The sequence below is a fragment of the Plodia interpunctella genome, chromosome 11 (assembly GCF_027563975.2).
Source record: "Plodia interpunctella isolate USDA-ARS_2022_Savannah chromosome 11, ilPloInte3.2, whole genome shotgun sequence".
Taxonomy (NCBI): domain Eukaryota; kingdom Metazoa; phylum Arthropoda; class Insecta; order Lepidoptera; family Pyralidae; genus Plodia; species Plodia interpunctella.
The window spans coordinates 9,850,180-9,865,891 of NC_071304.1; the positions used below are offsets into that span (position 1 = coordinate 9,850,180).

Here is a 15,712-nt window from a genome sequence, read left to right on the forward strand (position 1 = left end):
CAAACATTTTCTCTAACTACATAATCAGTGCAAATTCAGCTGTAGTGTACGTAAAGTTGCTATGTAAATGTTTAGTGTATAAGAAAATTCGCTACTGTTTACTTAACTGCTGGTACACGTGTTTGGAATACAATCTCACGTGTTTCTTACCTCTACGTCATAGTCATAATCATAATATTCATTGTTTAGATAGGATAAACATTAACAAACAAGTTATATAATAATAAATTTGTCTCCAACTGTTACAATTTTGAACCGGCCTGTCATATATTCTAGCTAGTGCTCGCGGCTTCGCCCGTGTAAATTCCTCACAGGTATAGTTATTTTCCTTAGTTATTTTACATGAAAGATACTTCGTGATACTTTAATCTGCATGTATGCAAAATTTCAAGAAGATTGGTTGAGTAAATATAGCGTGAAGAGGTAACAAACTTATTTTCGCATTTATAATATTAGTTAGTATAAGACAGGTACAATATGTTTCTTTATTATTTGACCTATTACAATTTTATTGCCAAAAAACATCTTTAGGATTACTGAGCACTTTATTATATGGATGGAGCCAGAAACGCTCGGTAGTGTCGCTGCTTCGGATAAAGTTGCCGATGAGCGACGTAGAGACCTTACACTGTGGTTTGGCCCTAGAATAGGACCATTCCATGTCCTTCCGCGGATGTCGTGTTGGCGACTAAGGGGCACATAGCCTAGACAGCTGAAAGGCAATAATAGCATTCCCTAGTAGCATTCAGGAAGGTCAGGAAGACGGCCGGCTGTAACATCACTGCTGAATTTTCAAAATTACGCTGACGCGGCTTTGCGGCGTCAGAGCCCCAAACGCTACAGAGATGTGGAGATGACAGAGAGAGAGAGCGAGAGACCTTACCTTACATTTTTCAATTGTATAATGTTATTTTTTGTTGGTGACGAAATTCCATTCAAAATGTTACTGACCTAACCTCTTAATAGTACAGTATGTATTGAATTCGTTTTACAATGAGTACGTTTGCTTAAAACAATGGCTATATCCACTAAGCAGAGTATTGTTTGACAAAGCGTGTCATCTTTGTCCCCGTTCCCAGAGCGTGCATGTTATGTGTCACTCAATATGTTTACCAGTCGCGTTTGCACTTCTGTATTATGCAACTGGTGATAAACCTTAATGCCGTTGTTAAATGTAATAAGTATGAAGTAATATTTTTAAGTAACTACTGGATTTCATTTCCGACATTTTAAAGTTGAATACTGAGACTGTTTTCTGAATTAATTTTTAATTAGTAATTTTTGCGACAAACTTTTCATGTCCTCATAGAGATCTTGTTGTATTCAACGCGTGATAAAAATATCATGTCCGTGCTGTAAACTGTTGAGGAGTTCCCTCGTTAGAATCCCGGGTGCACCATCAAGGCATGGAAAATTTCAACCCTATAGGACAAGCGGATTTAGGTGACTTATTTGATTACAAACAATGGGATAGGTAAAACTATTTAAAAGCTTATGATATAACATGTTACTATCCATCCATTAGGAAGGCCAGTACCCCAGGCGTGGAGACGTTTCAATTCAATGGCCGATCATAATGAACACAATTTATGAATATCTATATGACACGTTCCCCCTGACGGCTACCGTTCTCGAGTCGACGCATGCCATCTATGACGGCGAATCTCGGTGCAGAGGCACCGAGATTACCGACCTACTGGGTATAGAAATACCCAGTAGGTCTACCGACCTTCCAGCGCAGTGCGATAACCCACGAGCTGATAACAAATTATGTAATCAATCGTAATTAGAAACATGTTTTTGATTCAACGATAGATGTTCTAACTTTACACTTCACACTACACTATTTTTAGTAAACGTAAATTTGTTGTTACCCTTAAAACATTTTGTATTGTCAGGTGCACCTCGCGGTGTTAGCTGCGGATTATCATTCGTTGTATGTGCGCCATCTCTTTTATAAAGCCATTGACTATTAGAATTTTGTTAAAGGAAGGTTTTTGTTCTTTTTTGGGATCCTCCGGTGAGAAAATATTGGAAACTCAGAGGTAAACGTTGCTGGTGTAATTAAAAGAGACGACGATAAAAATGAGACGAATATGACTCAGTAGATGGATAGGAAAGCGAACACATGAAAAAGTAGATTAAATATGATTGTGCGACTCGATTGAAGGCCACGTTGAGCAGGATGATGGGCTAAATGGTGGAATTGGGATGAAAATTTGTAACACATCGAAAGTATTCGGCTATATTGAAACAATAGTAGACAATGTATGTGTAGATGACGTGTTTAAAGACAAACACATTCCCACATAATTCCAAATCCGAACAATAAACCATAGTTCATGTTAAATCGCTCGATTGCCAACTGAAAGTCAAAAGTTAAGAGTTGACCGAAAATAGTTGGGTCCGGGAGGGCTGTCCTCGCTGACCTTGACCTTGGCAGCTCGCGGCCCGGCAAAGGGCGCTGGGCTCTACCACATGAGTGAATAAACGGAACAGAAGCTAAGCTTCACACAAATGCAATAAGTGGTTTTGTTTTTGTTTTGTACAACGACACTAGCCATTAGTCACTAGCTAGTTCATAAAGACAGATGGACGCGACAAGGGGAATTCTTTTTACAATATGATAGGATTCATTTATATAGATTTCATACATAAGATGGAAGCATAGTATGTTTAGAGCTAAGACATAGCGGAGTCTTTGGCACAAGCATATAAATACATATAAAGGAGATTCATTGACCAGTTACAATACTAAATTGTGAGAAAATAAAGCTTTTATCGCTTAGTCATTTGTCGTCTTATAACATAAAAATCATTATAATTTTGCACGTTCTATTAGAAATTTGGTCACAGTTCCGATTCTTTACTCGTGTGGTCTGTGCTCCCCCTACGGATACAGCAATGCGGCAATATAAAAATCACTTTGTGGAAAGAATTTGATTTTCGTTTTTCGGTTTTTAATGTTTTACAAATAATGTAGTAGTAGGTACGTGAATTTTATACAAAAAAATCCACATAGATTGGGTTAGTCCATCAAACAATGAAACAATGAAATATTTTTTGAGTATGTGTATTTTTAACTTTTAATTATAACAGTGTATATTATTTGTTATGTTCTTCGTAAAATCTTTATTTTTGCCTATAAGAAACTTACTACACTGAATTTTCAAGACACAAAATGATCTAAATCGCGTCTTGAAAATTCAGTCACGTGGAGGTCTAAATATGTATAGGGTGTACAGCTCGGCTTTTAACATATCAATGGACACATTTCATGAAGGGCCTAAGAAGCGTCCTTGGGGAACTCCGTGATATATCACATTACCCTTGGAATGATTTTAGTCACAAAGACGAAAGGGCAGAATTTTAAGCAATGAATTTCTCAAATATCATTTCGATTAAATTTCCCATTGATTGATTTTTAAGGTATTAAAAGTTATTATAAATTTCATTTCAAAAACTGTCGGAAGCTCATACTTTGTAATGATGCCCATTGCTTGTCAAATATCCTTCAATCTCCTTTCAATTATACATACCGTACATATAAATTTTATAAAATATACGTATAGTAAAATTAGAATTTAAATAAAATTAAGAAAAAATACTTATAAAATACATAAGCTTTAACACTTAGCGGGCAGCAAACGATATATATTTTTATCACTGCTGTATCAATCTTCTGTCTAGGTGTTATGATGTTAAAATATTTGTACAGTTATTGGCATGTCAACTTACATAATGTCTATATGTAATACGGTGATTTTTGATAAATTTGGGTCTCCCAATTCCAACTTCAATATAATCTCGTCAAGTATGGCATTAAGGTCAAAATTTATATTAATTTTCTCGCAACAATCTGTCCTGGCATTTTCGTCTCCAGCAACAACAATGGCCGACTTTGGAGCTAAAGCGAAACACGATGCCTTTTCGTTAAACGCATCGTCAGAATGATTTATCAATTTGTTAATTTCTTAATCTTTATCGTATTAGGAGACATTAAATTTAAATGAATATCCATCAATTTTAGTGAAATGAGAATTAACGTTGACACAATGAACTTGACCTAAATAGCGAAGTGGCCTTCGGGGGACGGTTGCTGAATCTTAAGATTGAGAGAATTTAAAGGGTACGAATGGATGCGTAAAGCTCAATATCGATAGTGGTAGTACACTTTGCACGAAGCATATGTCCAGCAGTGGACAAGATAGAAACCGAAATACAACATATAGTTGATTGACCATATGTTATAATTTGTTTCATAGACAATAGTCCAACACATTGTGATTATAAAACAAAAGGTATACTCAATTAATGTATTGAATATGAACAAAGAGAAGTTCAGACAAAATAGGGTAATGTTAAAGGTAACAATAGCCAGGCTACATGGTCGTATATGTATATATTTTACCGTGGAAATAAATGGTTATTTGCTTAGCTCAGAGTAATAATATGTAATATAAGTATATATAAAGGTCTGGACTGGGAATAACACTACATTTGCGGACCTTATTAATGTTAAGTACTATTTTCAAATATTTCCTCTCGTTCAGTATTGTGAATTCTTTTCATACGATCAAAGCAATTAGCTTTCTTTCGCCATTTCTTCGTATTTATTTTCCGTCTATACTATACAGTCCAAATTTATTGATAGCTCGAGAAATGGCTTGGCTTTCAATGGCTACTATAAAAGGCATTGCTATATAAAGGCCAATTTACTTACATGAAAAGAAACAGCCCATACGTTAAGAAGTACATTGGGAATATCTATTTCATCAATACAATACCTCGAACGCAAAATGATTGATGATTGAACGAAAAAAGTATTTGTATTACCTACAGTTTTATAAGAAGCTCTCAAAATGTCATAAAATTAGAGAGAAAACTGTTTTGTAATATGATGGTAGTGACTAGTGACATTAAATGGAAAACCTCATCAACCGTATTAATTCCAAGGAAAAGACAACTGTAAAAGGTACAGTGACCTCGTCTGGGACAAGATCTGGTCATTATGATACATACATACACATAACATTTATGAAAATACAATTAGTAAAGCTTTAAATTAACTGTAATTGTAATGCTTTAGACTTTAGGAACCTTATTGGTTTTACTAGCAGAGTTGGTTTAATTTAATATTTTTTCTTTATATATATATTATTATAATAATTTGGTGTTTCGATGTGTCCAATTCGATACATTCAAAATTTCCCTGATGTAATGTCATTTTTACAGCTATATTGTCGACCGCCATCAAGTCATTCTGGGTGCAGATAATTTAATCACTAATCATATTAGGCTTTGTATTTGACCAAGTTTCATTCACAGTGATTGTGATATTATAATTTAGATGGATTGGTTTGATGGACTGGTAATTAGAAAAAAATTAAGTTGCCATCTTATTATGACTGATTCTCACTTGAATTTACAATAAGTACAGTATATCAATATACCCAAATTCACTGAAAATTAGCCGTTGTTACGGCCATTATGTACTAATTTAGAGGAACATGATGTGCGGTTGAATGTACGTTCGTCGTGTTACACTCAAGGGCGTAGCATAGGTCAATAAAACTTCTGGAGACTGTTAACAATAGGGCTATTTTACATCGAGATCTTCAGAATTTTAGCATCAAATTCGAACGAACATACAGAATCAATAACATGTCTTTACGTCTCAATCATAAATTTTGTTATGAAAAAACTACAATGAAGAAGTAGGTAATAAGATTTTGCATAAAGAACTTGTGATTAAAAATTTTCCAAGAAGTAAAATAGTTATATAGGTACTTCACTCCTTAATTCAACAAAACCACTTAATGGTGCACTCATATAACGCGTGTAAGAGAGAGATTTGAGTTCTCTTTTTTGGGCTGATGTGCAAAAATGTTTGCTATGGCGTCTATATACGAAGTTGTTCTTTGGCGCAGACAAATAAATTTCGTGTCTGCCATTGTGTCCAGATCAGCGGACCGTGACGAAGTGTCACATGATACGACGAAATTGCGTATCGCTGTGGCGTATCGTCTTATGCCTACTTAGAGAACATATCAACATTGTAGAGGAAAAGATAGACGTAAATGTGAAACAAGAAAAATGACGCCAATCTTAAATGAAAAAGCCTTATTATTTATTTCGTAGTTGGGGACGCTAGCGCAAGGCCATTTAACCCAATGAAATTAACTATTTAATAATATAGATTAATATCGACTGGTCTCGCGTTTGACTTCCAAATCTCTGAAAGCAGAATAGTTCTGAATTAGTAACTACGTAGCTTACTAGCTAGAGTGGCACAAACAACAAAAACAGGGAGAGGGTAAAAGACAAAGGGAAATGTAATGAAATAATAATATTATCTAATTGAAGTTTTATGCATGTACCATATATTTCATGTAACCCGTAGTCGTGATTTGAACCTCTCATAGATGGCCTTCGGGGTTTCGGACGGTTGCTGAATCTAAGATTGAGAGAATTTAAAGATTATTTATTAATTTTATTTATATATCATACGTGTAAAAAAAATACAAAGTTCAATTTGTGTAGTAAAAACGGCGAAGAAATTCAATTCACTATAGAAGCTATAGAACTATACAATACATATGAATGTTTTATCTGTGAAGTAAAATCGACATTTCGAGATAAAAACAGTGCTCGTATCGTAAAGCCGTATATAGGACGGGTGGATCTGGATTACTGAGATGATGGCACTGGATGGAAATGATAGCTAAATGTCGGGCGAAATAGCTAAATAATTCCAAACTAGGCCATCATAGAGCATAGTTGTAATTGCGGACCAGATCCTTTCTTTTGGCTAAATACATAATAGAAAAAAATAAACATTCCTATGTTTACTGAATCAGTCTTAAAACGAAAAAACAAAATGGAAACATAAGATAAGCCTATCGGATTATCCCTCGTTTTGCCAGTGTTACGTATTTTATTCTTCAAACGAAAATGTTCCCACTGTATTTGGAAGATTTTCTTGTAGATAGATTTGTTTTTTTATTTTTTTTATTTCAATGACTTCCAAAACTAAATTAGATAAACCTATATGTTTTTCTTTTGACATCTCGGAGGATTACGGGAGCATGATTAGTACAGACTCTAATCCTCTTTGATTTTGAAGCATTTTACTATGCAGTACTAATTTTCTTGTGCTCTATTAGAGATACGGTGAAGGTAAGTTTAGTAGTTACGCTTTTAAGTAACCAAGAATGATGCGCCTAATGGGAATTAGAGTGGCAAAATGGCAATGCTGCAAGCATTGTAGGTAGACTTGGAGCGTCCTAATTGGCTAGCCATTTACCATCTGTTTATGCCTTCCTTGGAATCATTAAGACAATAATAGACACATCGATGTATTTCCATTTGTAAATGTAAATTTCGTATTTTGGACTGGCTTTTATCTTATTCGAGGAATAATATTATGTAATGAGTAATGACGCTGCTGCTTATGTGATGTTCAACTCAGTCAGCTGGTTGCTATCTCTATTCGACCTTTGTTGTTGAACCTGGAAAATGGCAGCGGTGTTTAGATTTGATAAAGTATAGTCGATATATAAAGGGGTCCTAGGTTGGACCGATTTGGGCTTTGGTTTGAAGTTACTCTCAAAATTAGGAGCAATATATTGATGAATTAATAATTAATATATTGTAATATTGATTCTATTCTATTCTATTCTATTTATTCCTATTTGCATTGAAGCCCCCAAAAATTTAGGTGTCTACTTTTATCAATCCTATCATTTTCAAGACAAATTGTGCAAAATGTAGTGTATAGTTTTTCCATTTGCAAAATATGCAAATTTCTTGCCTTGGACTGTCAACATGGATCTGTCGGTGTCAATAATTACAAGCGGACCTAAACAAGACATGTGTTCGATCATATCATGTTTATAATTAGAGCTTCCAGATTTTACTACTGTCCTGACGTTATCTCGCTTGGCGACATTTATCTTCGAATGTGTGCCGGTTACGAAACTCGGACGTAGCGCGTATGTTACGCGTGTTGTGTGGTTACTGTTTAGTTCACTCACGCTTCATTAAGAGAGGTTATGTCTAAAATCATAAATAAATGCACAATACTGCATATTGCTTCCTTGTATATTTTAGTGCAATGAAGTATTTTGTATTGCTAAGCTTTTGTCGCTGGAGTCCAGCCATTGGTTGATTCTCTTTGATTAAAGCAAAGAACATGTAAACTTTTGCGGTTAAAATAAGATGCATCCATTGCAGAATGTAGGCAGTATTAAAGCACACAACACTGACACAGCCCTTTCTTACTAGATTGTGAAAATAATTCGTGGCCCAAACTTTTGAGAAGACTTCTCACTCGACTTAACACTTAACCCTAATCAGTGGTACCGACGAAGCTAGCTATAAACATGTCTCATGCATCATCACAGTTTTGCGCATCCTTTGATGTGGTTTCGACCTAATGAGGAGAGGAATATCAGCATGAGCCATTTCATCGTCACGTGCAAAAAATCGTCCATCAGTTCTGAATCTTAATATGGTTTTACATGAAGTGTGGATGGATAAAGTCTCGTTCGCATTCATAAGAACTGATCCCAGCTGGTTTATGCCGCAAATATAACAGAATGATATCACAATAATGGGGTTGCTAATTAATTCTGTTAACATCTTGGTCATGCTACATCGTTCACACTTTAAACCCAAAATAATCGCGTCAGATGAAAATAGTTTTGCTAATCGCATCACTTTCGAGCATATTGTACCACTACACGATGAAATTTGCCCCTTGACCTTCAGGCCGCTCGCCATTCAAAGATAAATACGTAATTTAATATCTTATTGACTGAGGACACCTCAGTAGATAATCTTTTATCTGCCTATTAAATAATGACACTCGAAGCGAGCGCGTTTCGTCTGTGCTGTAGCCAGTTGTGCTAAGACCGTCAGAAGTGACATATCTCCCTTTTAAAAAAAATCTGACAATATTTTCCCGCCAATTTTTTTTTTCTTAACATGATGAAAGTTTTTATGAACAGGATTTAGTAGTGATAATCAAATACCAGTAGAGATAACAGTGATTTTTATGTGTTTTATGTGATAATGTCAGTTTTGTTTAGTGCAAGTTTTGGCAAGCGGTAGTGTTTGGCTGCCAAAATGACGATTGTTGAGGTGCGTGCTGTTTTTATTTACATATTGGCGTATTACCGACTTTCTATATTTGCTTGTGTTATTTGTAAATACTGCGTGCCACGAGCTGGAAATTTTGAGGTTATTTGGTATGTTTTCGGGATAAAAATAATCTTTTAATGACTTTAAGACGTCCCGTTTCCATGCCAAAAATGTTGAATTTTGGCGAACTTGATTTGTTGTTGTATCATTGGCCAAGTTGATCGAATCAAATACAGTGATTGTTCTGTCTAAATCGTTATTTTGTCTACAATCGCACGAGATGTGTTAATCATTATCAAAATATGAATACAATACTTTACTTAATTTTATTAATATCCAATATTCCAAATAGAAAAACATTGTCACTTCTAACATTTTTCAGCGAAGATTGTCCATTGGCATTTCATTTGTTTCAAGTTTGTCTATGGTCTTGTTATTTAAAAATCTATTATCAAAATTAAATACATGGAAAAACTTTGTATTTGCTTGTTAGAAAAGTTGGTTATTGTTGCTCTGCTATTGGTTCATCATTGAATACCATGTGTGTGAAGAATTATACAAAGTATAATATACATAGTGCAGTGGGACACCACGTGCTATTTAAAAAAATCATCAAGTGTTGTTGTACTATTATTGTCATAATATAATTATTGTTTAGGTAACGAGCGTTATTCATCTGTATGTTTGTTTACACGTCCATTGTATATAGCGAATTGATTTTGCATTGAACTAGGCAGACAAAGTCATATCTTCCAATAAGGTTATCAGTAACTACGCACTTTTATTTTCTTTCCCTAATTAGTTATCGCGAAAATACTGAGAAATATAACATTTATTTAGGCCCAGAGATTGCGATATACATATTTAATGTTATTTATTAATAAATTATTTATTAATAACATTAAATATGTATATCTTATGCCAACTATGAATAATAATATTCATAGTTGGCATAAAGATTTGAACAAATTAACAAAGAAAATTTGATGAAATGAATGAATGAATGAAATTCTCTGGATCTCGAGTGGGAATCGTAGCATTTGTTGCCATTCCAGAGCAGAAGCAAGCCGTTTCTATGAAGACATCGAGTCTGATACTTATTTCATCTCGTTCGTCTTATGTCGACGACCAGCATTATCATTACAAAGTAATGATGGCTCTGTTTATAAAAACTATATTTTAGTGCAAGCTAGTACAGCTGGAGGGTTAACCCAGTTCCTGCTTTTTAAATTCAAGGACTCGACCCCAAAAAAGGCGGGGCAGTAACTTATGTATTCGTTGATGGAATGTCACAATATAATATATTGCCCATAACCGTGGCTTTACCCGAGCGAAGCCGGGACGGGCTGCTAGTCTATAGAATATAATTACCACGAAATTACAATTTAATCGCAAACAGGGAAGTGTGTAGATTTGATTACAGACAGACACCGGGACACTAATCTAAATAGATAAGCTTCTAAAAATGTTAATAATATGGTCCTTCGAGCCGGATACCAGTGTCCGACTACAACGCTCTGTCGCTCGCAAAAACTTGAATGCTGATAAAAAATATTAATAAAGTTGTAAAAAAACTAATATCTTGACCTCTGGCTCATGACCGACATGATATCGCGACGTCACGTCAGGTTCGATGCCCAGCACCTGACCTATTAAAAGTATTTTTCTTATCAATACCCCTTGTAATTAATACATCCATTATAATGAAGTAAGTGAATTAGTTCTGATGAGATTCCATGATGTCCTCATGTAAGCATTACTATTACTATGAATTACTACATAGTATACCAGCCAAGTAGCTTCGCGCAGCCTATGTTTGCCTAGATCTTTAAAATTATGCAACGGATTTTGGTGTTATTTTAATAATAGTGTGAATCCTTTGGAAGATTTAGGTCAAAACGTAGTCACTTATAAATCCATCAGTTTACTTAAAAATAAAACTTCTAACATTTGTTGTTTTATAAATTAGAATTATTTATTATTATTGAGAGCCATCAAGTGTCTTCTGTTCTGTCCACTCTATCGACTCGGTGCGATCCTGTCAATCTTGACAAAAAACATTGGCCGCTTGAATATTTATCTGTCGTTTTCCCGGTTCCTTCCGCCGACATTGGTTGTCAAAGTCCAGGTTGCGCTCCTTAATTTTTCTTCTCCACTTCACGCGGTCGCTAGATTACTCATAAACACGTGAATTATTAAGTCAAGTGGTACCACTTTCCCGACCTACATATCCTTATAAATTTTACACGAATTTTCGGCCTTTACAAAACAATTAACTAACAATTTTAAATATTTAAGTAAATGGCATCTAGCTGCCCCAATGTTTGCTGAGCCCTTGCAGGGCGTCACCTACTTATTATCTTTCATTTCCACTTGTGACATTGCAATAAATGAATCTGAATCTGCCTTTAATATTATAAATAACACCCAAAAGCCTACATAGCGTTACGCAACCAATTGGCTGCCTGCCAAATCTGCCCTGCAACCCAACATAACTTCTACACTATCGTGTTACAGAGTAATTCCCACTGTTACTTCCCCAATTTGTAGTAAATCAACGCGTGCGAAAATGTGACTATTCTCTAGTTTTTCTGTTATCCCGACATTTCACATGGTTTATTGTTATGTGCCTCAAAGCCTTATTTATTAATGTCTCGGTTAAATTCCCTGATTTACTCACAGATTCAATTTGAGCGCTTTAGCACGTAAGGTTTTAAGACGTTAATTGAGCATTTAGTTTCCTTGTGTTGGAGCTTGCTTAAAAAACAAGAAACAAGAAAATATAAGCACTTATTATTAGTTTGGTTGGGTTACTGTTTGCTTATAGTCTAATCTTTAATCAAGCTCATTCTTATTTTATTTGATTTGATTGATTACGTAGTAGCATTGGATAATACATTCTTGAAGCTACTTTTATGCTCTCATCATTCTGTCAAATCTAATGGACCAGAGACCCTCTGTCGCCGGCGCTAGCACGTGGTCTTGTTTCAACATAATCGTTGACGGATAAGTGGACAAACCCACTTAGGACCAGGATGCTAGTTGTCACTCAATTGTAGGATCACTTGACTTACATTGCTGGTTGTGCTTGATGAAATTATTCTTCTTTAGTGTACATCATCATCAACCTACCCAAATTCATTGCAAATATCGTCGCTATCACAACAGCATAGAGATACACTATGCGGGGTCACTTGGCGTGCGGTTGACTGTACGGTCGCCTTATTCTTAGGAAATTAAATTCAAAAGTATTACTGGTCTTTTGCAGCCTACCTTACGTGTTTGTGAAAGATGACATCTAGCTGTGGATATTGATAATTGCCAATTGATGACTTTGAATTATTTTGAATCATTAAAAAATATAATTTTGAAGAGAAGAGTCTTAAGAACTTATGTGTTTGAGATTTCACGATAGAATGGATAATATGTCTGTTTCTAAAATTGAAACTTGAATATTGAAAATAAAAAACATTTATCAAATGTTATTACTTCTTAATATTTCTTGAATAAAAACGTCAAGAAATATTTGCAAAATTTTCGACAGACGCGCTATCAGTCATCCTTAAAAATATCGCTGCGTCGCCTACTAAATATTAACGAAAGAAAATGAATGAACCGGGCGTGTAAATGCAAAGCGAGCAAGATTTATACATCGAGTGGTCTGGAATTGTGGAAGCTTGTTGAATACCAAATTACCGTCTATTCTGCCTCGAAGAATGAGCCTGACGACCAGGTGTTAATTGACGAAGAATTGAGAAATTGAGAATAATTGGAGATAAAGTAAGATATTAATCTGAATAATATTATGCAAGTTAAGTATATTTGTTAGTTTCAAAAATTTTAGGATGTTTCAATGTTTGACAACGATTAATGTAGTATTCTTGTGTATGTTCTAGAAATCAGGGGGGCTACCATCATCTCTTAACGCGATCCGCTTTAGGACCTAAACTGAACTGCATCGAAAATTCGTACCATCAACTTAATTTTTAGTATGAATGCGATTCATTTTAGGTTCCTAAATTGAAGTGTTTGCTGTGTGTTTTGTAAAAGTTGATGGTAGGCCTGCTGTACTCTGTTCTATACATACTGGTTTGTATTTTGTATCTAATGTAAAACAATACTCATAATTTAAGGATTTGTAAATATGGGTTAACATAGATTACGCCTTTTCCATTATTCACAAAAACCTGCGCAAATCACAAACACGTCTCTGTTTGTGAACCCTCTAGATTAGGTATGCATATGCAATTATGCACGCAACTTTTTAATGTTTGGTCTATTTAACTGGTATTAATTATTAAACTTTATAAAACTTAGTTTTCAACTTAAAATTTACTACCATTCTAACAATTTTATGTATATTCCGTAAACCGTTTTTTAGTGTTACTGCATCATCTTGTCGTGGATGAGTGAACTTTAGGATTCTTCCGCCATTGCCAAGTTTACGGCCGAGGCAATTAATTCTGCTCGCTATATTGACGTACCGTTACGCAATTACTGGAACGACATTGGTCGTGCTACACCTATTTTGGGCTCACTGATTGCCTTGTTTCATTTACGATCATTATAATAATCAGAATTTTTGAAGATGTTTCTATTTTCAGGTCAACCGATTGATTAATTATTGATCAAATAATTGTGTGTTTTTGAAAAGTTAAATTATATTGCAAATAATAAAAAAATTAAAAGCACAGACTCATATCCTATATATTTATACTACATATCTTTCTTCCCGTAGTGTAATGTGTAATGTATTGCCAAATATTCGTATTATTTATAACACTTGACGTAAACCGCTCATCGTCTGGAATATAGCCAGTCTTTCGCCGTCGTTGGTTATCGTTGTCCCATTACATATTTGTACAGTCAACAGTTCACCAATGTGTACAAAGCCAATGCATTAGCCACTATTACCATCTTATCGAGTACATGGCGACTTGGTACGCAGTAGTCTATATCAGAATTATATACCCGCTTAGATATTATATCTTCACTTGTTGAAATGGAGTTTGGGGAGAAAGAAGAGTGTCAAACAACAATGGATTTCACAACTTTCTTTCTCCGAACACACCCTTCTTGTTTGGCGTCTTGTTAGACAGTTTTAGGAAAAACAAAATCTTTTTAGCTATTCTGAAAAAGATATGCGTTTTCCAACTTACTTTTCAATGTTATCCGCCATAGAGCGTCAGAGCCCAGGGCAGGCATTCCTACTTTTTCTCCATTTCGCACGATCTACGGCATAATCAGACTATTAACAGACAGACAGATAATTTATTGGTACGCATCCCTTGCCAGTATCGTAGTTTTTAGGTTCAAACAAATGGCACGCTAGTCTTTGACGAAGTTATTTTGAAGGTTCAAATTTCAAAGCTTTTAGAAGGATTTCGTAAAATCAGATTGTTTATTTTGAAACTCGTATCACCATCGATGTTTCATCCTTTATGTCAACCGACATTGATTCCTAAAATAAACTCAGGAATGACTACGGTCACTGACACAATCTTATTTATATAAAATCGCACGATCTATTTGTGCTAACTCGCGGAAGACGCGGACGGATGGAGTATTGACGACCTTTACCTCAAGGTTTATGATAAATTTGCAACTAAATATTTCATCGTGTCGGTTAGTTGTTTGGCTCTTCGCTCGGATTATGAGTAATGTTGTGAATGAAATGAATGATCTTTTCCTTTAATATTTTCATGTTCTTTAATGATTTTGACAACCAGATACAAGATACAATTTGGCCTGTTTATTATTGCAATTTGGCCTGAAGCTGCTTTAGGCTCAGTGTGTATAGCGGTCCTTACATATGAAAATTAAATATTTTTTAATATAATATATTTATTTAATCTAAGAACCATTATTATCTATGCACTTTTGCCATCTCATAGGTAGTTCAATGATTCCTTTGCTAAAAACAACCATTCGGACGGGAATCAATAAAATCTTTGAAGGTTTGGACTGCCCTATCGGAGTTGAATTTTTTCCCTTGGAAGAAGTTGTCTAAATTTCGCAAAAAATGGGAATCTGTTGGAGCAAGGTCCGGGGAGTACGGTGGATGTCTTAGACATTCCAATTGAAGCTCCTCTAATTTGATAGCCGTCTTTTTCTCAATTTGCTTCAAGTGGATTAAAATAGTTTTATCACTAACACCGAAGCCTGAAGCTAACTCGGACTTGATTTGCGATGGATCCGCTTCCACAATAGCCTTCAATTTTTCATTATCAACTACGGTCTCCGGCCGTCCACGGGGCTTGTTCTGCAGGTCGAAATTTCCAGAACGAAAAGGTTGGAACCAAAAACGCACTGTGTTTTCTTTTGCGACACGACCGCCATACACATCATTAACCCTTCGAGCGGTTTCCGCAGCATTGGTGGTGGAACTCGTACTCGTAAATAACGCGATATTTCAAGTTTTCCATTTTGTAAACTGAGTGACGCAAACAGAAAAATCTGAAAAAAAAATTAATGACAGATAACGAAACACAAATACATGTGTAGATAGAATATAATTCCTAACCAAAGAGGAGAAATTTGAGATTAAAGTGGCCAGTACAACAAAACG

General features: G+C 35.1%; 1 protein-coding gene across 2 annotated transcripts in view; it reads left to right on the forward strand.

Annotated features, from left to right (window-relative positions):
* The window catches only part of LOC128673901 (uncharacterized), a 36,401-nt gene that overhangs the window by 11,230 nt on the left and 9,459 nt on the right, over positions 1-15,712 (forward strand). The window contains exon 1 of one of the 2 annotated variants that reach the window (XM_053752068.1): positions 8,884-9,144. The exons of the other annotated variant lie outside the window; for it this stretch is intronic. The gene's annotated coding sequence lies outside the window, so the exon portion shown is untranslated. Of the gene's footprint in view, positions 1-8,883; positions 9,145-15,712 lie in introns of those variants that run through there. 2 annotated transcript variants of the gene reach the window in all.